The sequence below is a fragment of the Xenopus laevis genome, chromosome 9_10L, assembly GCF_017654675.1.
Source record: "Xenopus laevis strain J_2021 chromosome 9_10L, Xenopus_laevis_v10.1, whole genome shotgun sequence".
Lineage (NCBI taxonomy): Eukaryota > Metazoa > Chordata > Amphibia > Anura > Pipidae > Xenopus > Xenopus laevis.
Genome location: NC_054387.1, coordinates 24012641 through 24037381, shown reverse-complemented (window position 1 = coordinate 24037381; position 24741 = coordinate 24012641). Strand labels below are relative to the sequence as shown.

The 24741-nt window shown below is 39.1% G+C and overlaps 1 protein-coding gene across 2 annotated transcripts in view; it reads right to left on the bottom strand.

The window, feature by feature from the left end:
* card14.L (caspase recruitment domain family member 14 L homeolog) overlaps nt 1-22795 on the bottom strand; it is a 223324-nt gene extending 200529 nt beyond the window's left edge. For both annotated transcript variants that reach the window (XM_041576206.1, XM_041576207.1), the window contains exon 1: nt 22569-22795. The gene's annotated coding sequence lies outside the window, so the exon portion shown is untranslated. The remainder of the gene's footprint in view (nt 1-22568) is intronic.
* Between the last annotated feature and the right edge of the window lie 1946 nt (nt 22796-24741).

The window sequence follows — 24741 nt, the reverse complement described above, 5'->3', positions numbered from 1 at the left end:
GCACCTTGTTGGTTGTCGGATGCCTTTGAGAAAGGACTGCCCCTGCCCTAACTTCAGAAGCATCTACCTCTACTATAAAAGGAAGTGCAGAGTCGGGTGTCGAAGAATGGGGGCAGAACTGAATTCCTTTTTGAGGAAGTTAAAAGCTTGTACAGCTTCAGGAGGCCAGCTCCCTTCTTAGTCAAATCAGTAATGGGTGCAACAATTAGGGAAATTTTTTTTAATAAACTGACGATAGTAATTTGCAAACCCTAGGAACCATTGGCTAGCACGCAATGATTGGGATTGGGTGCAATCCAGTAAAGCTCTCATCTTGCCTGGATCCATTTCAAGACCCTTGCTGGAAATATTAAACCCCAAAAACTGAACGGAAGTAACCTAAAAGATACATTTCTCCAGTTTTGCATAAAGATTATGAACATGATTTCTATGTTCACCCAAGTTAGAGGAGAAAATTTAAATATCGTCAAGATAGACCACTACGAAAAGATGTCGTTGAGAAATTCTTGGAACACTGCGGGTGCGTTACAGAGACCAAAGGGCATTACAAGATATTCGTAGTGGCTGTCCCTGGTGTTAAATGCAGTTTTCCACTCATCCCCCTCCCTAATACATATGAGGTTATAAGCGCCCCTAAGATCAAGCTTGGAATAGATCCTAGCACCCTTAACCTGGACAAACAATTCTGAAATTAAAGGGAGGAGATAGCGTTTTTTTATGGTGATCTTATTGAGACCCCTATAATCTATACAGGGGCGTAGACCACCATCTTTTTTCAAAACAAAAAAGAAGCCCGCCCCCGCAGGGGAACTAGAAGGCCTGATGAACCCTCTTTCAAGGTTGTCCTTTATATATTCTTTCATTGACTGGGGGTATGTTCTACCCCGAGGGGGAGTAGACCCAGGAATTAGATCTATAGAGCAGTCATACTGCCTGTGTGGGGGTAGGGTTTCTGCAGCTTTCTTAGAAAATACGTCAGCATATTCAGCATATGCTGCAGTTAAACCTTCTAAAGAAGTAGTTGCCACCACTTGAAGAATACATGAACCACCACACATAAGACCCCATTGAAGAATCTTCCCCAATACCCAGTCAATATGAGGATTATGGGTCTAAAGCCAAGGTAACCCCAAAATAAGAGGAGAAGACGCACCCTCAATGATATAAAGGGCTAACCTCTCACTGTGATGATTATCAGTGTACATGGAAAGGGACACAGATTTTTTAGTAACCAGGCCTGACCCTAAAGGTTTTTTATCAACTGCCAAAATCCTCATAGGAGGAATTAGAGGGGGTTAAGGGAATACCAAGTTTTGCCACAAAGGTATCATCCAGAAAATTCCCCTCCGCCCCTGAATCCACAAAAGCGGACACCTTGACAGAGCCCGTAGGCCAGGTAAGTTTAACAGGTATCAAAATCCTAGAGGTAGACTGGGGAGAGGAAACTTCTGCACCCAAATGGAGCTCCCCTTCTCCACTTAGGTTTGGAAGTTTCCCGGCCTCTTAGGACATAAATTCAGAAAATGACCCTTTTCCCCACAGTAAATGCAAAGACCAAGGGAACACCTGTGGGCTTTTTCCTCAGGGGTTAGATGGGATATGCCAAATTGCATGGGTTCCTCCTGAGGTTGAACCATGGAAGGGTTAGGGGACTTAACATTGGACACCACATTAAAAAAGTTATACTTAACATTGGTAAACCCAGAATGCAAAGAAGAACCCCTTTCACCTCTTCTTTCCCTCTGCTTCTTATCTACCTGGATGGCAAGTGACATGAGATCATCCAGGTTGGAAGATAAAGGGTAATTTACCAAGCTATCTTTGACAGAATCAGACAGCCCAATACGGAACTGGCTGCGAAGCGCCATGTCGTTCCACAGAGTTTCCACTGCCCACCGGCGGAACTCGGTGCAATACTACAAGATTGTAGTACAAGGCGTTAGGCAAAAGAGTAGTCAGATCAGGCCGGGTCGAGGCAGGCAGAGAATAAATGTAGTCAGGCAGGCAAGGGTCAAACCAGGAAGTCAATCAGAGGGTAAACAGAAGAGGTAGTTGGTAATCAGGCAGGGGTCAGGATCCAGAAGTCAGAATAGTCAAAATAGCCAGGCAGGGGTCACAACAGGAATCAAACAGGTTCAGGATATAGCAAACAAATAGCACAAGGCTTAGAGCACCAGGAAACACAATCCTATCACGGGCAAGGTCCCACAGCCCTAATGCTTTAAAGGTTTTAAATAGTGTTTGAATTGCGCGCTGACGTCATTACGTCAGCTCACCTGCGCCTTTAAATCTCGCAAGAACACGCCACGCGCGTCCTAAGACGCCGGCGCCTGCGGCCTAATGGAAGCCTCTCCCCCCTGCCGTCCCCCCCACTAGACCACCAGGTACGTTCCTTACACCACCATTTTCCCAGAAGTTAACTGATTTTGCCCTCCCCCAGTCTAATAGTTTTCTGCAGGCGAAATTGGATGTGCGCATGCACAAATACACTTAGTGACATCATCTGAGTTATATGCACATGTGTGGCGAGTAGTCAGTGGCTTCAGACGCACTTGTGTTTCTCCCGATGTTACTATTGGGTCTAAAAATTTAAATGACAGCTGGTGTTTATATGCTGGACCAATTGTGCCCAATCAGGCCCCATGCCCACATTCTTCATTGGGGGCCCCTGAAAGTTTATCTGCAGTGGGGCCCCACAAAGTCTAGTTTTGAAACTGTGAGCCACACCCTCAACCTGCATGTTTATATTTATGTGGTATATATATGTTATGGTAATGGAACGGGCAACAAATAACGTAGTTGAAACCCAGGCAGGGTCGGTAACATTGAGACAATTCGATACAGGTTCAGGAGATGAAGGAGTAGTCGGGGTCACAGGCCAGGTCAAAACACACCCATATCACAGTACAATCCAAGATCAGAAATAACAGTCAAAACTAGCAAGAGTCTGGACAGGCAGCGAATAAGCCAGAGTGAGGGACAGGCAGGGTCAATAACAGATCAAGAATAATAGAGAAAACACACCCAGGAGTAAATAGACCTTACTTGAAAAAAAGGAGCCTTTAAGTATTCACTCCAAATTGCAGTACAGCAGTAAAGAGTGATTGAAGTTTATCAGAGCACAAGTCACATGACTTGGGGCAGCTGGGAAATTGACAAAATGTCTAGCTCCATGTCAGATTTCAAAACTAAATATAAAAAAAATCTGTTTGCTCTTTTGAGAAATGGATTTCAGTGCAGAATTCTGCTGGAGCAGCACTATTAACTGATTCATTTTGGAAAAATTTTTTTCCCATGACAGTATCCCTTTAATGTAGTCAAAATTCAGGCAGAAGTTCAGTAGGCAGGCAGCAAAGGATCATTGGCAGGGTCAAAGCGAGGGGTCAGAATTCCCGGAATCGCCAGTTATCGTGACTTATAATCGGGCATTGAACTAGTGACCTTGGCGTCTTTTTAAGTTTAAAATATTTTATTTGATTTTCATATTAAACAAATGAAATCAAAATGACAACAAATGTTATGCAGATGAAGAAAATATGTTGCAAAGGAGACAATGGCATGATAGTATCAAAACTATATCATTCATGAAAAATAACAAAAAACGAACTAAAAATTAACTAAGCCAGTGGATGCACAAGTAATAAAAGAAAGAAAAAGCTCATTTATCATCTGGAGTGTCAGATAGGTCATCTAACTATTGAAGAAAGCGCATTATTTGATCGCCAGTATTGGAGTTACAGATTTCAAAATAAGGAGACCAAACCAGCCTAAAATAATCTTTGGAAATACTTCCTTTAGTTTTAGTTATCAAGGCTTCTTGCCAACTAAGCTGATTCATACAGATGAAGCCACTTGGATTTGTGAGTTAAATGCGTCATGACTCAGAGTTAATTGAAGAAACTGTGTTATCTAAAGTTATCTTAACTCATTTAATGCATTTAACCTTTTCATTAGCATACCAAAGCACCATTGTTCACAATGGTGAATGCTTTAATTAGATGGGATGTTGTGACACAGTTTTCTGTGTTAAATGAGATAAATGGGATATCTGTGTTTAGTTATTCTGTGTCAAACAGACAAACCAAAGTGGCTGCATCTGTATAAGAGATGATGTCCGATAATGAGGGGGGTTCCTTTTGTAACCAGAAATTAAATAAAGCTTTCCTAGAAGCAGCTAGAAAAAAGGAAGTCAATAATTTACTCTCATGGGAGATAATATTTGACTTAGGATTTGCAGAAAGCATATTAATATCTAGAAGCAGTAAAGCAATACACAGAGATAGTTTAATTTTTATCTTCAGTCTAGAATTCAAAAAATTAGTAACTTCCCTCCAAAAAAGGTTAATTTTTGGACAGGACCATAAATAATGAAAAATTGACACATTAGTCTCTTCACATTTAGGACAAAATGATATAGGACTATTAGAGGTACTTTTAGCAAACATTTTCCCATATCCTAAATGAATAAGCTTAAAGTGTTGTATTCTCCAACTCTCTGCCAAAATTAATTTATTATAAGTATTAATAGATTTCACCAAATCTGAGGGAGACACTTGACATTGTAAAAACTCAGTCCATTTAATGGACGGTTTAGATAATGGATGTGAGTCTGTACCATAAATATTCCAAAATTTTTTAGATAAAGAGTTAATTGAAATCAAACAGGGGAGTTCCAAAAATTCTGCCAAATCATCTGCTAGCTTGTGGTCAGCTAAAATCAAATTGTTTTTATCATGTAGTAGAGAAAGACCGCATTGACAAGCTAAGTAATAATATCTATCAGATTCATTAAGATTGTACTCATTTTTGAGTTTTGACCAAGACAATAAAGTTTTCTTATGTGGATCAAATAAGTCTTTAACTAAGACTAGTAAATTTCTCTTAGCAGAAAATAGAAAGGAATCAGACTTTTTATAATCTGAGGGTTTAAGTAAGAGCTTTGCTGGCATGAAAGGGGTTTCTGTATAACTATACCCATGTTGAGAGAATAAATATTTCCACACAAAAATAGAATCACGATAAAGAGGATTCCTTTTAAAGTCACAAGGAACATTTCCCCATTTGCTATGAAAAACAGATAAAATATCAAAGAAGGGTTCTTGAAAGATCTCGATGTCAGGTTTTGTAAATTTATTGCCTTGAGAGATCCACTCAATACAGTATCTAGTGAGGGCTGATAAATTAAAAGCTCTAAAGTTAGGAAGATTTAACCCTCCTAGTTTAACTGGAGCTCTTAATTTATGAAGTGCAATTTTTGCCTTTTTACCATTCCAAATAAATTTATTTCAGGCAGAGTCAAGTTTCTTAATATCAAAATGTTTTATAAGCAAGGGGAGATTAATTAATGGATATATTAACTTGGGAAATATCAAAGATTTAAAAAAGAGTGCTCGTTACTTTATATTAAGGGGAGAATTAGCCCATTTTTCACACATGGAAAAAACCTTTTGACAGGCTGGAGTGATATTCAAAGAATATAAATTATTTAGATCTGATGGAATTATTAATCCTAAATATTTGATCTGATTCTTTGGGTTTTTAAGTTGGAATTTCTTAAGTAAAGATTTAGAAAAAGAACCATAAATATTCATTACTTCCGATTTCTCAACGTTAATTTTATAACCAGAGAAGGTCTGAAAGTCTCGGAATAAATCAAAAACAACCTTAAGTGAGGACTCAGGATTTTTTAAAATTAGTAATAAGTCGTCGGCAAAGGCTAATACCTTGAGATGTCTTCTATTAATGGTAATTCCCGAAATTGACTTGGATTGATCAAGGAAACTAATTAGCAGTTCTAGAGCAATATTAAATAAAAGGGGCGACAAAGGACAGCCCTGTCTTGTCACTTTAAATATTTCAAAAGGTGGCCACCTAGCTCCCCCAAAATTATTTGTGTTCTGGGATTTTTGTAAAGATATTTGATATATTGGAAAAAGGGGCCTGTGATACCAATTTCTTAAGGCAAACAAATAGATGATCCCAGGTAATATTATCAAACTCCTTTTCAGCATCAATATTAAAAATAGAACTGGGGATTTTATGTTTTTTGGCGAAGTATAAGATATGGATCAGAGCCCTAATATTCTTTACTCCTGACCTATTCTTAATAAAACCATTTTGGGCCTCGGATATTATAGAGGGAAGAATTAAAGAAAGCCTATTGGCAAGGACCTTGGATAGTATCTTGATATCTTGATTTAACAAGGAAATAGGCCTATAGGAGGAGGGAAGGGATAAGTCTTTGTCTTTTTTTGGGATAACTCTAAGATTTGATATTTCACTAGAAGGTAGGCTCTTTCCAAAGAATAATATATCATTGAATAGGTTTGTTAAAAAGGGTGAGATTTTATCTTTCATAATTTTGTAGAAAGAAGGAGTTAGGCCATCAGGGCCACTTGCTTTTGCAGTTTTCAGATTATTAATAATAGTGGACACTTCCTCAGAGGAAATTGGACTATTTAGCTTTTCCAACTGACCCTTTGAAATCTGGGGGATTTTACAATTTACAAAAAATTCTTGCATTTTCTCAGAGTTTATATTTGGATTAGAGTACAAATCTTTATAAAAATCTTTGAAAATGCTTACAATTTTATTGGGATCATTTGCTTGGCGTCTTTTTACTTTGAATTTTGGTACCGTTCTGGGTGCCGACATCTTGGAAACGAAGCAGATCGCTCCATAACGGAGCACTCCTGACAGTAACTGAGGAAACTAACTGGAGATTTGGCTGACCAATCAAAAATAAGGTTATGCAGGCTGTATATGGACTAAGAGATCATATAGAATTCCTACGATTCTACACTCCAATAATTCAGCCCTAATTTATACTCAGCTTCTTTGACCCACATTATCTTGTACCTCATCTGCTTATCTCTTGCAGATCCCCTCGTAAATGACACCTTACACATAGATTGATATTCCTTTTTGTTGGTCATTTGACCTATGATCTGAATATTGTATACATATACCAGAGAACACCACAGCTTCAGTGTAATCTGCTTGAAAAAGGAACTAAAATGTTCTGAAAGCTTGCTATGATTATATTAGTTAGCCAATAAAGGTATCACCTTTATACCACTTTTGTTATTTTTTTATTTCAATATTTTTACTGGCTAACACGGTACAGCATATTTTACCTATTTTATTTTAGTGTTATAGAAATGAAAAGAAGTAAAACCCCTCTCTATTCAATTGACCACCAATTAAAGAAAATTCAAGTATTAGTGCAGCAGTGTCAGAGTTTATTAACAGTTTCGTTAAAGGTTACTAAACCAGTGTTGCTTCAATTATTGGGCAGCCATTGCTGGGTTACCCAATAAAGTGCTATGTGCTAGGTGCTAATAATTCATCAGCAATTAAAAATCATGTAACAGGATTAATTAATATTGTGCTATAAAGTGCTAGTGCTTCAAATGAAATTAAGAAGTTAACTTAAATAACCAGGATTAAATTGACCCAAGTGAGATTAAAGTTAATTCGTTATTATATATCACACATTAAAATCCATTCATTATAGAAGATTGTAAATAACTGATTAACTGTTAAAAAGTAAACTTTACTAAATTCATTAAAATTGCTGCAGATCAATTAAGGTAACCTTTGAGGACTGCATAAAAATTGGTGAGTAATAATTAATCCATACACCCCCGTTAAAGTTATAGGGTGTTAAAAAACGTTTGCATAAAATTATTCAAAGGAGACCAGCATTGAAAGAGAAAGGAAGAATAGGAAAATTGTTAGAGGTGGAGAAGTCCCAAGTTCTAGCTGCCTGTATTTTTCTAAGTCTGGGACCCCACACGGAGGAGAAAGTAGGTCACTGGGGACTGTAGTCTCAATTTTACCTTGCTATCTTATAATTCGGAGAGCTAATCTTCCCTATAAAACTACAAATCCCACAGTGCCATTGGATAACAGATAAGATTATAAAAGAAGAATCAATGCGGTCGCAAAGGTTTAAAATCAATAGGAAATTATTTTGCAATAGTAAAAATAAGGAAAGCGCCCAGGAGACTTCACAAAAAGCGCTTCCCAGTGTGAAATCTTGCTTTGCCTTGACAAAGCCAGCAGGCGAAACACGTGTTGGCACACTGGGAAGCGCTTTTTGTGAAGTCTCCTGGGCGCTTTCCTTATTTTTACTATTGCAAAATAATTTCCTATTGATTTTAAACCTTTGCGACCGCATTGATTCTTCTTTTATAATCTTATCTGTTATCCAATGGCACTGTGGGATTTGTAGTTTTATAGGGAAGATTAGCTCTCCGAATTATAAGATAGCAAGGTAAAATTGAGACTACAGTCCCCAGTGACCTACTTTCTCCTCCGTGTGGGGTCCCAGACTTAGAAAAATACAGGCAGCTAGAACTTGGGACTTCTCCACCTCTAACAATTTTCCTATTCTTCCTTTCTCTTTCAATGCTGGTCTCCTTTGAATAATTTTATGCAAACGTTTTTTAACACCCTATAACTTTAACGGGGGTGTATGGATTAATTATTACTCACCAATTTTTATGCAGTCCTCAAAGGTTACCTTAATTGATCTGCAGCAATTTTAATGAATTTAGTAAAGTTTACTTTTTAACAGTTAATCAGTTATTTACAATCTTCTATAATGAATGGATTTTAATGTGTGATATATAATAACGAATTAACTTTAATCTCACTTGGGTCAATTTAATCCTGGTTATTTAAGTTAACTTCTTAATTTCATTTGAAGCACTAGCACTTTATAGCACAATATTAATTAATCCTGTTACATGATTTTTAATTGCTGATGAATTATTAGCACCTAGCACATAGCACTTTATTGGGTAACCCAGCAATGGCTGCCCAATAATTGAAGCAACACTGGGTTAGTAACCTTTAACGAAACTGTTAATAAACTCTGACACTGCTGCACTAATACTTGAATTTTCTTTAATTGGTGGTCAATTGAATAGAGAGGGGTTTTACTTCTTTTCATTTCTATAACACATTATTTTGGTAATCACACCTCTTTCGTCCGGAAAACGTATTGCTTTTTTAGGAAGGTACACTGAACAATTCTTTCTTTAACTATTTTATTTTAGTGTCACAGGTATGCTGTATGTGCGTTTTAAACAAAATATAGGAGAACAATTTCATCCTTCATAGGGGTGACTGTGCATTTTGGAATGATGCATTCTTAGGCTCAATGTCTTTATTGACAGTAGCTCATTAGGTTTTAAACATCAGCTAAGATCATTTGAAAGTCTTAAATAAAAATACACTTTACCTATATGTGGGAGCATACATAAAAAGGTAAACTTAGCCATATATGTATATTGCCCAGTTTCTACTAATCACCTTAAACCTATTAATCAGAAGTCATAGAAAAGTATTACAGCCCACATATAAATTTTGACTTTCTCATAAATTTCTCCCACTTATATTTATGGGGATATGGGGATACTAGGAACTTTGACAGCATTTGACAAAGAAGAGTGCTGTTTTCTGGCAGTATTTCAGTATCGCACAGGCTTACCTCCTTGTCCTTGTATCATGATAGAGAAATTGCAAGACATTTCTACCCCCCCCCAACAAGAGCTTTTTCTAGTTCTTTCTGAGACATGCTCATCCATCTGCTCACAGATAAAATTTTGACCTAAGGTTCTGCAGTCAACAGAAGAGTAGCTGAGAAATCCTTGGCTGAGATACTTATGTTACTTTTAAACCAGGTTAGTATAGCCTACAACAGAAAATGTAAGAAAGTATAGCCTGGAGCTATTCCAGTCATAATTCCATGAATATTTTGCATAGAATTTTATGTATTTGGGAATTTGTGCATTTTATTCAATTCAAATAAACTTGAAATTTTAATAGGCTTGAATATTTGCTTATTTATTAAAAAATGTGAACCTAAAAAAATCTAATTAAACTGTGGAAGAAAACCCAAATACTATACCATATTTTTCAATGGGTATACAAGAACTAAAACATTTTTTAAAACTTATAAAACTCAAAACCATACAGACAATAGTTTTTATGATTTTTTTGCTTAATAAATATTTAACATTACATTTTTGGAAATCATAGTTTAAAATTGGGAGTTTTTGTGCAAAATCACAGAAAAAAAATTAAATTGTAACATTGATAAATAACCCTCTAAGTGTTCACCATATATTTTCCTTTTTTTATAATGTGTGGTTTTTGAGCTCTTTAGCTTTTTATTCAGCAGCTCTCCATTTTGCAACTTCCACAACCTAGTTGCTAGGATCCAAATTACCCTAGCAACAATACACTGATTTAAAGAAAAGGCTGGAATATGAATAGGAGAGGGCCTGAGTAGAAATATGAATAATAAAAAGTAGCAATTGTGATACATTTGTTTTATAGATAGGGTTAGCAACCCCCCCCCCATTTGAAAGCATGAAAGAATCAAAAGAAAAACGCAAATAATAAAAAAAAACAACGTAAAGGTGAACCACCCCTTTAAGCTTGCAAATAAATATTCTCCCCAAATTCTGACCTAAATTCTTAGCCCAGCGAAACTACTGCTCTGGGCACCCCCTACTGCTCTGGGCACTGGCCTATAGTTTTATAGAAGTGACCTTGTCCAGATATCCAACTATCAAGCTAAGAACAGGCTTCTGTGTTACAGGTGTGCATGCATATCCACCTAAATGATATTCCAACCAATATATAAATACACATTTTGGAGACAAACTAATCCTACTGGGTTTATTTAATGTTTAAATGAAATTTCAGTGGACTTAAATTAATGTGATCCAAATTACAGAAAGGTCCCTTATCCAGAAAACACTAGGTCCCTTGAATCCCAGTCAAACAGCACAACATATGTAGCCATGGAATTATAAAAAACAGTGTAGAGTGTAGTTTCTTTCTAGAAAAAAAGGCAGCAGTTCAGGCTTTCTTGTTGGACATTCAAAAAAGCCAAACAAAACCTAAAATTCTGCCAGAGTGAGGTATTGTGATTGTGTTTTGACTTGTTATAGGTACCATAAAGTACCAGTGAAGATTGAATACCTTCATTCTTATGTAAAATTACATTTCAATGAAATGCTGTATAGTTTTTTTTTAATCTCTTTTTTATTGAATTTTTACAAGAAATTTAAGTAGAACAAAAATTAAGAAACAAGAAAAAAAAAGGAAAAGGAAAAGGGGGGAAGGGAACAGAATAAAGAGGGGAAGAGATTTGAGTCATTTAAGAGACAATATTTCACCAATGTTGCCGACATAGTAACAAATGTACATATAGACTAAGTCAACAAACTGTTAACACACAATGACAGATATCAAGAAAGCATTAAAACAGTAAATCAATAATCTTGGAGCTGCGTTGTAGGTACAACCGGTGACGACAGAGCATGTTAAACTCTAGGAGGAAGATTGCTTATAGAAGTCTGACTCTTTGAATCTGAGCCATCTATGCCATTTTGTACTATAACTCAGATTTTGGTCTGCTATAAAAAGGGTAAGTTGTTTGAATTAATGTGTTTCTTCTATCTTACTGTACCATTCCTGTAATGTGGGAATCGCGGTCTGTTTCGATTTCAGTGGGATCAGCATCTTTGCTGCGTTTAATAAATGAGGTTCGATCGTCGACGTAAAGTCCCTAAGTGATTTCTCCATATGGAACAATAACACATAAGCCGGATCATCCGGTATGTTAAGATGCAAGATTTGGTTCATTGTTTGTCTAATGATTTTCCAAAATGGTTGGATGAGAGGGCATGACCAGAATATATGCAGTATTGTTCCCTTGTCTGCCCCACACCTCCAACATCTATCACTTGTATGTTTAAAGATGAGTTTAAGTCTAGAGGGAGTTAGGTACCATCTTGAAGCTATTTTCTATTTAGTTTTCTTAATCCTGCAACATCTGGAACTCTTAAATAACTTATGCATGCATTTGACAAGATGTTCTTCCTGAAATTGAATACCCAGATCCATAGACCAACGTTCTAAATAGGGTGGAGTACCGCATAAGTGCGGCTGATGTAGTATTTTATACACTTGTGAGATTACATGTTTAGGAGCGGGCTCATTAGAACAAAGGACTTCAAATGGGATCATGTCTTGAGGAACCTCCTATACTTTGGAAAAAGTGTTTTACTTGTGCAAATTTAAAGTGATCAGGTTGTGAAAAAGGTTTAACCAGCTGAAATCTTTCCTTATCTACAAAGTCATTCCTATCCAAAAAGTGAAAAATTTGTAGGTTATCTTCAATCAATCAATGTGAAAGTATCTTAGTTGTTGACCCGCAGGAAACATCGTGTTGTTAATTATGGGTATGAGAGTGGAAGGAAATTGTGTAAGTTTAAGTCTTGTGCGACATTTGTCCCACATCGAGAAAGTGTGCATGAGAAGGGGATAATCCGCATACTTAATTCTCCTATATCTTGTTGTTCAATCTCTACCCATAGTTTAGAATCTACATGGTGTGACCAGTCCACAATGTGACCCAATACTACTGCATAATAGTATAGTCTACAGTCAGGTAAGGACACCCCTCCTTGCTCTTTATCTCTTTATCTTTTATCAATATTTTATGGCTCAGTCTAGATTTTTTATTTTGCCAGATGAATTTTGTTATGACGGATTGTAGAGAATCAAGTGTAGACTCATATATTTGTAAGGGGATGGATTGAAAAATGTATAGTATATGCGGAAATATGTTCATTTTAACCACGTGCGACCGAACCATGAAAGAGGCTTGTCAAGCCAGCGGTCTAGGTCTTTTCTGATATTTGATAGTAAGTCTTTTAAGTTTTTAGAGACCCAGTCAGTATAATCTTTCGAAATTTTAATACCCATCTGGGTATTAAATCTATGTTAAGTGGTGTTGGGACCATTTGTATGGGAAAGTATATGACATGGATTGTATAATTTGCAGTGGCAAAGATATATTTAAGGCTGTAGATGTAGTGAAATTAACTTTGAAGTTACTAAGGTATCCAAACTGTGTCAGTAATTGTTTAAGTGTCAGGATTGAAGTAGTGGGTTGTGTGATAAAAAAAGCAGGTCATCAGCATACGCAGCAATTTTGTACTGGTGACCTATGATAGTTACCCTTTTTTTTTTTGCTCAGAAAAGGTTTTTATTGGAAAGCAAATTAAATGGTAACAGTGTGTCAGACAAAGGTTAGAGACATCATGTCACGGAACAGAAAAAAAAAGGCACAATCAAAACATTTATCACATAGGCAGTAGTTACCTCCGCCTCCCACCCCCCTCAGGACAAGAAACATGAAGACCACCAGGTAGTTGTGCCACAAAGGATTACTAAACTTGTGCAGGTTGTAGGGGTGGAGTGCAGTCCAAGCTACCAGTCCACAGCCGCCAAATCTGTATGTATTTAAGCAGTTGACCTTTCTTATCCAGGGCAGCTCTTTCAATTGCGGCCAAATAGTTCATAGCCACATGCCATTCCTGAATGGATGGTGGTTTGGGGTCCTTCCGTGCTTGAAATAAAGCCTTTAGCACAAAAATCCTGTTGTATTTGTCCAAGGAAGCGTCCAAGTCCAGATACAACAGACAAGATCTTACACCGGCTGCACTCCACCCTGGTATGGCACCATTCAGCCAAGCTATCACCTCCTGCCAGTACTGTTGGAGAGCCGTACATGCCCAGATCGTGTGTACCAGGGTGGCCACCTCCTTCTCACATCTAACACATATTGGTGATGGCACTGCTTTCATAACAAACAGCCTGTGTTTAGTAAAATATGCCCTGTGGATGAAGTACAGTTGTACTAATCTATGTCTCTGGGACAGAGAGACCAGCAGTGGGGTTTTCAGGATCAAATCCCATTGCTCATCTGAGATAGCTCCTACATCCTCCTCCCATCTCGCCCTAGCCGGGAGCTCGAGTTCCCTATGTAGTGGGGTATGGAGCTGTTTGCACAGTGTGGAAATCAGCCCTCACCGTTTATTACCTAACAACATATCCAGTATAGGAGAATCACCCAGCTTGATTGGCCTTTGACCACTTTGTTTAATGTAGGGCCATCCTGAGTTTATGGTGCGTGAACCACTGGGATGGGGGGAGGTGTCTGGTGATTTGAAGTGTGTGCATTGGGATCATCTGGCCGTCCGCCCAGACATCTCCCAAAGAGGTAATCGAGAGGGACCCCCAAACTTTTGGAGGGTCACATAGAAGCAGGTGGGGGAACAAAGCATTACCCCACAGTGGGGTCTGAGGCGGGTAGACTCTAAATCTAAGAAGTAGATGCGCTTGGCGAAGAGCCTCTGATTGCTGTAGGACCAGAATGGAGGAATGTTTGCTTGGTTTTTTAACCAGTAAGGCCAGCCAAGGGGAGCCGGGGAAACCTGTTACCGAATTCCAAAGATGGTACAGCGGGGGGGAGAGTTCCTCGTGCATCATACACGTAGCATGGGACAACTGGGCTGCCACATAGTAGAGGAACAGATACGGGAAGGCCATACCTCTCATGAGGGTGGACAGTCTAAGCCTAGCCCTGGAGGCACCCCAGATAAACTTCTCAAGGATTGCATTCAACTTGGTAAACCATTTTTTAGGTACACGTATGGGAGAGTGCCACAAGATATACAACATTTTGGGTAAAACATACATTTTGACCAAGTGGATTTTCCCAGCAGGACCAATTGGCAGAGACCCCCAGCGAGTGAATTTGCTTTGGGTCCACTGGACTAGTGGGTCAACATTTTCTTCTATATACTTGGAGAGGGCAAGGAGACCTGGACCCCTAGGTAGGTGAACTTGTCCGTTATTTGGAGTGGACAGCCCTGTATTGTCTCATCTTGTTGCAGCTTATCTAAAAGGAACAGGTTAGATTTGGAAGTATTGGTCCGTAAACCTGAGATAGAGCCAAATGACTCTGTCAATTGAGTCAGGGCCACCAGGTAGGTACCCCTGTCCCCCCAAGTATACCAACGTGTCATCAGCATAAAGTTGGATTTTTTCACAATGTCCTGCCAGATGGAGACCCTGGATATCCGGGCTTAACCGAACTGCTTGAGCAAAAGGCTCAATGGCAAGGGCAAACAACAGGGGGGACAAGGGGCATCCCTGACGAGTACCCCTCCCAAGTGTGAAGGATTCAGTACTCAGAGAGTTGATACGTAGCATTGCCGAGGGATATCTGTAGAGAAGTTTGACCATATCTATAAACCAAGGGCCGAAACCCATCGTAGCCATGACTTGCCACAGGTAGGGCCATTCGACTGTGTCGCAAGCTTTCGCTATGTCTAAGGCCGCAATAGCTCTAGCACCTTTATTATCATGGGAGGCCATGAGATTTAGGAATAATCGTCTAGTGTTGAGAGCTGTGGTTTTGTTAGGAATGAACCCTACCTGGTCCGGGCCAACGAGCTGTGTTATAACTTTCCCTAGCCTCCTGGCTAACACTTTGGCATAAATTTTCACATCTGCCGTCAACAGCGAGATTGGCCTGAAGGACTCACACTGCTGGGGGTCCTTACCCTGTTTCGGTAAGAGAATGATAGCAGCTTCATACATTGATTGGGGAAGGAAACCTTCTCCAAGAGCCTCTTCATAGACACGTAGAAGTAAGGGGGAAAACAGAACTGAGTGCCTCTTGTAAAGCTCAATTGGGATGCCATCTGATCCGGAGGCCTTCCCTAGGGGAAAAGAAACTATGGCTTCCTGGACCTCCTGCAGTGTAATCTCAGATTCCATAAATTCCCTATAGGCAGGCTGCAGTACAGGAAGATCTAATGGGATAAGAAATTGAGTAATTTCAGATTCAGTAATCTGTGACTTAGAGGCATACAAATCTTTGTAGAAGTCTACCAGCAGTTCCTTGAGTTTGCCTGGCTCAGTGTGTAGTATTCCCTGGGGGTCTTTCAAGGCTGGAATGGGGGGGGGGAGTCATGGGTTCTAGCTATGAGAGCAAGTAGACGACCCGGCCTCTCACCATGTTCAAAAATATTGATTTTGGAAAAGTTCTGTTTACTTAGGGCTATTTGTCTTAGATGTTGGAGGTACTTCTCCTGGGTCTCCCTCCGGGCCTCTAGATTTTCGGCCGTGGGGGATAGGGCTGCTAGAGAGTCTGACTGCGAAACTTGCTTCTCCAACTCTAGCTGTGCTAAATATGGCCGTTGTTTGTATGCCTTTATGTCAGCCGTGATGGAATTTCTGAGGTATGATTTGAGTGAGTCCCAAAAGGGGAGAATGCAATTGGGAGGAAGGTTAGCCTGAACGAAGTCATTAACAAAGTGTTCGACCGACTCTTTATTGTCTAGGATTTTGAGCCAAATCGGGTTAATAGACGGCCGTGGGCGTGAGAGTTTGTATGGGAAGCAAAGTTGTAGGCTCAGGGGGGCTGATCTGAGATCCCTCTGGGGAGGTAATCAGCCCGCCCGAGGTAGGGAGCTAGAGACCCATTGATGAAAGCCAGGTCAATTCTGGACAGAGCAGAGTGGGAGGTAGTAAAACAGGAGAATTGTGCCAGAGTGGGGTTGGCCAACCTCCATGGGTCATGCAAGGCTAGGGAGGACATGAACCTGGCTAATTGGGTTTGAGCGGGGAGGGGCCTGGGGTGCCTGTACACCCTATCCAGTGCTGGAGACAGTACTTCATTAAAGTCACCCGCCACAAGTACCATGGCGTGAGGGAACTGAGTCATGTGGTCTGCCAAATTGTGCAGCACATCCATTTCAAAAGGGGGCGGGATATAAATATTAACCAGGAGTAGCTCACAGGCGTAGATGTAACAATGTAGGAATATAAACCTGCCCTTACTGTCAGTTCGAAGTGACCCGAATCTAAAAGGCACTGCCCTATTAATCAGGATAGACACCCCAGAAGAGTGTGTCGAATATAGGGCGTGGTAGAGCCATCCCACCCATGGCCACTTCAGAGCCCTAAGCTTTGCCCCGGTAAGATGTGTCTCCTGCAAGAATGCAATGGAGGTTTTGTGCGCCTTTAAAAAGTCCATGACTAGCCTGCATTTGATGGGAGAGTTTAGGCCCCGCACATTCCAACTGGTCACATACAACGCCATTTGACTTTAGGAAAGGAATTGTTACCTATAAAATCACGCCCTGCCCTCCGCCTAGCACAAGAACCATTTTGAGCATTACCACATAACATAAACAAACAACATTGGATGTACAATGTGAAACAAACGAGATATTCCCAAGGGTGCTGCAAGCACCAGTACATCTCAGCAATCCCGCCTCCCCTTCTACCCCATCCCCATCCTTGGGTTGTGTATAGAAGGCATATATAAAAAAAAAAAACCAGGGGAAAAACGTGGAGGGAATAGCCACAGGTAGCATGCTCGTGTGTAGTCAAAAAAAAGAGAAGTGGCAGTAACAAGGGGGACTTAAAGCAGTTAGCAAGGGCAAGGCCGGAGCACAGATCTTACCCGCTCTGGAACTCAGTGAAGCTGTAGTGGTGGTACATTGTTGGCATCCATCCATGCATCGGCCTCCCTCTGGGATGTGAAGAACTGTGACGTGCCATTAATTGTAATCCGTAGGCGAGCAGGATAAAGCATTGCATAAATCATCTTGGCCGCTCTCATCCGCTTTTTGACATCCAGGAACTTTGCCCGCTGTCGCTGAGTAGTCCGCGTAGATAGAGATGGACGCCGACTGGAACCGAATGGACTCCTTCGTGCGTGCCTCGGCGGGGAGCCCGGAGGGGCAGGTCTTGTAGGGATCCGGTGGGCTTTCTCCACTGCGAGTGCCGATGACAGGTTTTCGCGCCCAAACACCTCCTCCAGCCAGGTCTCAACAAAGGCCTCATGTTTGGCACCCTCCACCTTCTCCGCAAAGCCCACAAACCAGAGGTTTTTACGGCGGAGACGGTTTTCCAAATCGTCCGCTTTGGCGGAGTTGTTGTCAGCATGTTTCTGGACCTCCAGCATCTGCTCCGGTAGAGGGGCACACAGATCCTCCAGCGCGCTCACCCGCCTCTCTGCTTCGGATGTCCGTTCCCGCAGTTTCTGCAGGTCTTGCCTTATAATGGACAGATCCAATTTGATCTCGTCGGTTTTGGCATTGATTAAAGTTGCACTCACCTCTGTAATTTCTTGTAGGATGTCAAGCAGTGTAGTTTCATCCTCGGCCGGTGGGATAGGCGAGGAGGGGGCGCTGGGTTCAGAGCCGCCGCCATCTTGCCTCTCTTCGCGGGCATATTTCCCCAGCTTCACTGCCTCCGCTGAGGCCGTTTCTGGGCTCTGTTTTGTTCCATAATCGACCTTTGGGGTAAAGGTTGCCCCTGCACTTCGTCCGGAGCCGTAGTTGGTAGGAAATCAGTAGCCTAATTCAGAATAACCAGGGCTCAGGGAGAGGAGCTCCGCCACGCACGTCTGATCACATCTAGCTTCAGGCCACGCCCCGATAGTTACCCTTTTTACCTCCTGGTTCAACCATACATGACATAGGAGGGGTTCCAATTCTATCGCAAATAAAGCTGGTGAGAGAGGGCAGCCCTGTCGTGTGCCGTTGCGGATGTCAATGAAGTTGGTCAACTGGCTGTTAATGCTATGGGATTTTTATATAATGCCTGTATAAATGCTGCATAGTTTTTACACAAACAGATTTTTTTCCCTGTTAAAATCACCTTGAGGTAAAACTTGAATTCTCTGCTACTGTCAGGGCCTAGCGGTTCTAGCAGAATCAGGATCAAGCTGGGGTGCAGATACAAAGGGTTAAGCAGATCAGGTCAGAAGAAGGTCCAGGCAAGAAGGTCAGAGTACAAAGCGATTTAGCATTATCAGAATCAGGCAGAGGGGTCAGGAACCAAAGATCAGTCAGTAGAATAATTATAGCACCCTGACGAATTCTGACAACATCACGCAGAGCGAACTAACCTCAATTAGTCTCTAAGTGGAGACATAACCAGAATGTACAAGAGAGTTTTCAATACCAGTTGTCTGAATTCTGGTCCCAAAACACAGGCACAGTCTCTGAGACAACAGTGTGGAATACTTGCAAGGCCTGGACTCAGGGGCATTTCTGACATGAGGCAAGGTGAGCACTCAGACGGCAGCTCCCCAGAAGTTACCAGGGGCGGCAAAAGAGGGGGGGCAACATTGTGAATGTCACCTCAGGCGGCGTTACAGCCTGAAACGTGCCTGCCTGGACTAAAGGGCTTTATATCTCTCTTATTAAGAGGGAGAAACTAAAGATAGATGAATACCAAGGCAAAATCATTTGCAGGAGGCAAAAGCTAGTATATCCAATGGGGATAACCCCAAACCCAGACAGGCTATGACACAGGTGCAAAGATCTGTGGACCCACTCCACATCGAAAAGTACTCACAATTTTGAATTAATAGGCAAGCAGCCTGGTATCGAAAAGTTCATGACTTTGCAAACCATTACAAGTTATTTTCATAACTTAATTCATTTGGGATACTAACTGGTCTGGACATATGGATATATGTGTTGGGATTCCGACACTACCCCTGTTGACCAAACAGTCCTTCTCCTCTTACTGCATCATAGTATATGTTGATATGCGTATTACTTTATTAAGCTATAGAGTGTTAGAACTAATATAGGATGGGCCCCTTTTCATACACAGCACCATTTGGTTTATAAATGTGATTCATTTGCACGTTTGTCAATAAACATTTCTATTTTATATATATATATATATATATATATATATATATATATATATATATATATATATATATATATATAACCCTCTCACAAACCGCACTCCAAGGACTTGTAAGGTGTCAAAAATCAAAATGCCTTTATTTCAACGTTTCGGCTCTCACTCGTGAGCCGTCTTCAGGAAAGTCAGGATTGCTTTATATATATATATATATATATATATATATATATATATATATGTGTGTGTGTGTGTGTGTGTGTGTTTGTGTGTGTGTATATATATGTGTATATATATATGTATATATGTATATATATGTATATATATATATATAGATATATATATATATATATATATATATATATATATATATATATATATATATATATAGACACATGTAGAAAGCTGACGCACACTGGGATTTATCAAAATAAAACTTGTTTTACTGGATCAGTATGTATATATATAAATATATATATATATGTGTATATATATATATGTGTATATATATATATATATATATATATATATATATATATATATATATATATATATATATATATATATATATTGTAAATATTTGATTAGGACCTAGCCAGTTCAAAGAGTATAAATCCCTTTTATATATAACTTTTGGTTTGATGTGCACTTTTGGTTGTGGAGATACTCTTTTGGTAATTTACAGCTCATGTATCATTGAACTGCTGCTCAATTTATGAATTTAATTTTGACTCTCCATAGTGCACTTATTGTAACATTGCTATTCTCGAATATCTGTAAATGGATGTGGGAACATTTTTCTTCCCCTTTTCTTTTTTGTCTGTACAATAGAAACTTGAAAAATTTGACCACCAAATTGGCACCAAAATCCAGTGTATGCCCTCATCATCATCATAGCCCCACCCACTCAGTGTGTCCTGGACATAAACAAAAGTAGAAAAATTAACTCTTGTAATGTAAACCTCTCACACAAGCACCTACTCCATCTGATTTCCAGAACTTACGAGCTTTCTTAGGTCTTACTTCATGGTATTATAAATGTATTCCAGTCGTGAGAGTACAAAAACATGGATTTTGGCATGCCCTCTGATGGAATCAGATATTTTATATTTGCAATGTTTCTGAGATGGAAGAATGCAAATATTAAGGACAGAGTTGTGTTTTCCATGAAAAATTGAGTTATTGAGGTTATTTTTTGGTCAAAACTCACATTATACCCCGACCCTGGAAAAAGTTTGAATCTGAAAATACACCATCTAAAACCTATCATCTAGGTCATCTAAGAGTCAATGGCAAAGGTCACTTGAACTATTTGAAGATGTTAATAGCCTGCATGATGTTCCAGTTTTTTTGGAGGGCTATCTTTGATGAGAACAATTAGACTAGCTCTACATGCTTACCATAATTCATTAAAGGGGAACTATCACGCAAATGAATATTTAATATAAGCTTCGTCATACTGTAAGAAACTTTCAAAATACAATCAATTAAATATTCTTCATTGTTTCTGAAATAATCAAGTTTATCTTCCCTTTCTCAGCATCTGTTTCTCTTCATTCTGACTTCTTGCATGAGTTGGGTATCAGATATTCATTGACAGTTAGATCCAATATTTCTTATAGGGGGATTCATTTCCTAGTCAAAGTCAAAAGTCAAAGTAAACTTTATTGTCATCTCAGCAGTATACGGATACACGGTGAGATGAGACGACGTGGCTCCAGCTAGTACATATCATAAAAAGGTACATAGAATACACAATAAATATTTTTAACATTTGAAATGTACAATATATTGGCAGAAATTGGATATATACATGTGTAAACCTTTAGAATTGTGCAAGTAAATTAACAGTTCACAAAGTTCAGTTCACAGTTCATATTGTGGATTGACCTTGTTTAAGGTTCGCCTCACTTCGGCTGTGGGTAGACAGATGACTTGGTAGGTGAGAGGAGGTGTGGTTTTCCTCACAGGCTCTTTGTTCAGCATATCGAACCGTGTGTAGAATTTGTTTAGTTCCTCTGGGAGTGTGGCGTTTTCGTCGCTGCTGCTCCGCGGAGGCTTGTACTGTGTGAAAGCCTGAATGCCTAGGAATTCATCCTAGCAGATGAATTAGAGCTCACTCAAATAACTGATTGTATTTTGAACGTTTTTTTATACCTCGAAAGAACTCGAATGAACTCACAACTTGAATGGTTTCTTATGTAAGGAAAAATGTGGTTCTGCAAGTTCAAGTTGCGAAACCCGAAAACTTGATTTGAATGAGTTTTCGGTGAAAAAAATTCAAATTGCTCGAGTTTTCAAGCAAAACCCGCTGAAAAAAACTCGACCATCATGTAGGATATTAACATCTTCAAATAGTTCAAGGGACCTCTGCCATTGACTTGTTAGTTTTGACCAAAAAAATCTACTTGAAAACTTGAATTTTCATGGAAAACACGAGCCTTTTTCATCGGACTATTTGCAGCTTTCAAATGAGCGACGCTGACCCCTTCTAAAAAGCAAATGTTCTGTAAGGCTACAAATGTATTATTAATGCTACTTTTTATTACTTTACTTTCTATTCAGGCCCACTCCTATTCATATTCCAGTCTCTTATTCAGATCAGTGCGTGGTTGCTATGGTAATTTGGGCCTTACCTACCAGATTACTTAAAATGCAAATTGAAGAGCTGCAGAATAAAAAGATAAATAATTCTAAAACCTCAAATTATAAAAAATGAAAACCAATTGTCTGAGAATATCACTCTCTACATCATACTAAAAATTATCTCAAATGTGAACAGCCCCTTTAATATTTAATTTGTAATAATTACTTGATATTTTAGATAAAAGATCACTGCTTCCTCCATATTAATTATAATAGCAACAACATATTATATTCTTCCACTGGAAATTATCAGATTAAATAGTACCTGAAGTAACACACTTTTACTAAATATTAGTGCAAAAACCTGACCAATGGAAACAAACAATATACAGGTGGTAACAAAAAAAGATCAACAAATAATTACATACCCAAACTTCTGTGTTTCTAGAGGTCTAGGGCAGTCCTTTCCAACTCTCTCTGTAAAGTGGGACAGATTATAATAAATTCATGATGTCATCCAAAGAGTGAAGCTCTTGAACAGTCTATGGCCCATAAAAATCTTTTAGAGGGCCATTGTGCAGCTCTTTGGCCTCCAATCAACGCTGATCTCGGAGACCTTAACTTATATAAGCACCTGAACAATAAGTATTTTCCTTCTATGTGAATGAAGCTTTGGTGTGAGAGAGAGAGAGACAGAGAGAGAGAGAGAGAGAGAGAGAGAGAGGGAGGGAGGGAGGGAGGCTTGAAGTTAACAGGCCGGTTCTGTGGGTTGTAGATCTTGCCTTGACACATCACTCTTGCTAGTGCAGAGTCTGAACTACTCATATTATTACAAGAATGTAATCATGTTTAAATAGAAGATACAATGTGATATGAAGTAATTCTGGAAATACACTTAAAGATTTGGCCCTTTGTGCTTGAAGAGACTATGATGAAAATTTGTCTTTATAGCACATGGTTTAAGCAATGCAGAAAGTAATCATTATATATCTTATTTTATATTCATAGTGTATGGTTATACAACAACACAGACACTTTGACCACAGTGGGCAAACATAATCGTTGAATGATTTGATTACTGAGCAGAATACTTACAGTATATACAGTATTTATATATGCTATACATGCTTTACCTAATACACATTTTTTGATTCGATAATACACTGTGGTTGCTGGTTCTTCTTTGCAAATGTATATTGATATATATATATATCTTATATTTATTATATTACCTTTGTAAAATACAACATAAGCTGAGCCCCCGCCCCCACACACACACACAAGGAGCTGGAAAGAAAAAAGTACTTTATTATATTCTCATTTTTTGAACAGCTTTTTAGGGAACACTGGTAAGTGCTGTAACATTTCACATGTTGCTTTAATAAAGAGGTTTGGCCTCATGACATATCCTCATTTGTAACATTGTGCAATGTGCTTCAGATGGTAAAAAGAGAAACACCCATAGTCTATTTTGAGTATCTATGGCAAACAGGAAGAGGTTTCTTGATTCATTATGCGTGACTCATGTATAAACACCCAGAGATAGAACCTGCATCTAAATGGCTGCTGTTATTATTGTTTACGGTACTTTATTAGCCTCTGAATTCTGACACCAGTATAAAAGAAATTCAGCTTTAGGCTACTCTTTTTTTCTACCATAAAAATATCAGTGGAGACAATCCTAATAGTGTGGTATCAGGCGGTATTGTAACTGAAATAACCAGATCAACACGAGAGTCTCACTAGTCTTTGTGACCTATAGAACAACTGTCCATAGCTGGTAAAATACTGTACCACCAAGCAGCCTCGAACTGGAATGGTTTAGCAATGGCATAACAAAAAGTACTGTGTACAACAAGTCTGTGTGAGGTAAGGAGATTTGTGTCTGAAGCAGAGTAAATGTTAAAGTAGACTTTTACAGTACATTTGAGAACTACTACAACAAGCATAAGTACTGAGTATATTATTATTATTAGTGCTGCTGCTTTAAATCATAGTGTTATCTGTATGATTCCTAGTCAGAACAGTTCATTATCTGTTTTGCAATTTACATGAATTTTCTTTTTAGTGGTTTTTGAGATATTAGCAATTTAAGACAAAAAGCTCAACAGCACTCTCTGAAAATCAAGTCAATAGTAAAGGGCAGGTGTAATGAGTAATATTCCACCACTTTAATTTGTAATGAATTTTTAGAGGTGTATTTATCGTTACAGTTCACTATTTAGTAACATAGTAACATAGTAAGTTAGGTTGAAAAAAGACACACGTTTATCAAGTTCAACCTTAAGTCTGTATATAACCTGTGTAACTGCTAGTTGATCCAGAGGAAGGCAAAAAAAACATTTGACGCCTCTCCAATTTGCTTCAGAGGGGGAAAAAATCCTGACACCAGTCCTTGGATCAACTTGTGCTATAAGCTATCTTCCATAACCTTGTATTCCCTCACTTGCTAAAAAGCCATCCAACCCCTATCTAATTTGTAAGCCAGTACGACTAATTCACGGGGAGAATTCCACATTTTCACAGCTCTCACTGTAAAAAAACCCTTCCGAATATTTAGACGGAAATTCCTTTCTTTTAATCGTAGCTGAGAAGGGTGGG